Source organism: Schistocerca piceifrons, unplaced genomic scaffold (genome assembly GCF_021461385.2).
Source record: "Schistocerca piceifrons isolate TAMUIC-IGC-003096 unplaced genomic scaffold, iqSchPice1.1 HiC_scaffold_943, whole genome shotgun sequence".
NCBI classification, from domain to species: domain Eukaryota; kingdom Metazoa; phylum Arthropoda; class Insecta; order Orthoptera; family Acrididae; genus Schistocerca; species Schistocerca piceifrons.
In genome coordinates, this window is record NW_025729216.1 from 2,406,068 (window position 1) to 2,407,500 (window position 1,433).

General features: G+C 57.2%; 1 non-coding gene across 1 annotated transcript in view; it reads left to right on the plus strand.

Annotated features, from left to right (window-relative positions):
• The first annotated feature begins 518 nt into the window (after positions 1-518).
• The window catches only part of LOC124772866, a 1,909-nt gene continuing 994 nt past the window's right edge, over positions 519-1,433 (plus strand). Inside the window, exon 1 of the ribosomal RNA XR_007014323.1 lies at positions 519-1,433. This exon is cut by the window's right edge and continues 994 nt beyond it. This is a non-coding gene — a ribosomal RNA (small subunit ribosomal RNA).

The window sequence follows — 1,433 nt, forward strand, 5'->3', positions numbered from 1 at the left end:
CGCCGCCGCCCGGCGCTCGGCGCCGCGACGCCGTCTGCTGCTCGGTCGCCCCAGCGGTTCTCGCTGGTGGTTTGTATCGCAGCTGTGCGGATGTGTTGGCGCGTGCGCTGTGCTGGGAGAGTTCGCTTCGGCACCCAAGTGGGGCTTTTGTCCTTCTGTGGCGCTGGCGTTGGAGCTGCCGGTCACCGTAGGTGGCGCGTGTTGTCTCCCGCCGGCAATGCCACGACAGCACGCTCCCGGGCCTCTGTCGGCAGCGGCAAGCTCAGTTGGGAGCACGGGTGGTCGCACCGAAAGCGTCTACTCGCCTAACTCCGGGCGATTGCGCCTCTCTCGAACCCGACCAAGTACTTGGGACGGCGCTGCGCGCCGCCGGGACCTGAGAGGGTTTCGAGGTGTATTGTGCAGGGGAGCTCAGCCTCCTCCTGTTTGCAGAATGATTGAGCGGACGCTTGCGTGTTCGCGCGGGCCCCCGGGACACACTCCTGGGCGGCCGGCTGCTCAGCTCTAGTTGACGCAGCTCCCTGGTTGATCCTGCCAGTAGTCATATGCTTGTCTCAAAGATTAAGCCATGCATGTCTCAGTACAAGCCGCATTAAGGTGAAACCGCGAATGGCTCATTAAATCAGTTATGGTTCCTTAGATCGTACCCACGTTACTTGGATAACTGTGGTAATTCTAGAGCTAATACATGCAAACAGAGTCCCGACCAGAGATGGAAGGGACGCTTTTATTAGATCAAAACCAATCGGTCGGCTCGTCCGGTCCGTTTGCCTTGGTGACTCTGAATAACTTTGGGCTGATCGCACGGTCCTCGTACCGGCGACGCATCTTTCAAATGTCTGCCTTATCAACTGTCGATGGTAGGTTCTGCGCCTACCATGGTTGTAACGGGTAACGGGGAATCAGGGTTCGATTCCGGAGAGGGAGCCTGAGAAACGGCTACCACATCCAAGGAAGGCAGCAGGCGCGCAAATTACCCACTCCCGGCACGGGGAGGTAGTGACGAAAAATAACGATACGGGACTCATCCGAGGCCCCGTAATCGGAATGAGTACACTTTAAATCCTTTAACGAGTATCTATTGGAGGGCAAGTCTGGTGCCAGCAGCCGCGGTAATTCCAGCTCCAATAGCGTATATTAAAGTTGTTGCGGTTAAAAAGCTCGTAGTTGGATTTGTGTCCCACGCTGTTGGTTCACCGCCCGTCGGTGTTTAACTGGCATGTATCGTGGGACGTCCTGCCGGTGGGGCGAGCCGAAGGCGTGCGACCGCCTCGTGCGTGCTCGTGCGTCCCGAGGCGGACCCCGTTGAAATCCTACCAGGGTGCTCTTTATTGAGTGTCTCGGTGGGCCGGCACGTTTACTTTGAACAAATTAGAGTGCTTAAAGCAGGCAAGCCCGCCTGAATACTGTGTGCATGGAATAATGGAATAGGA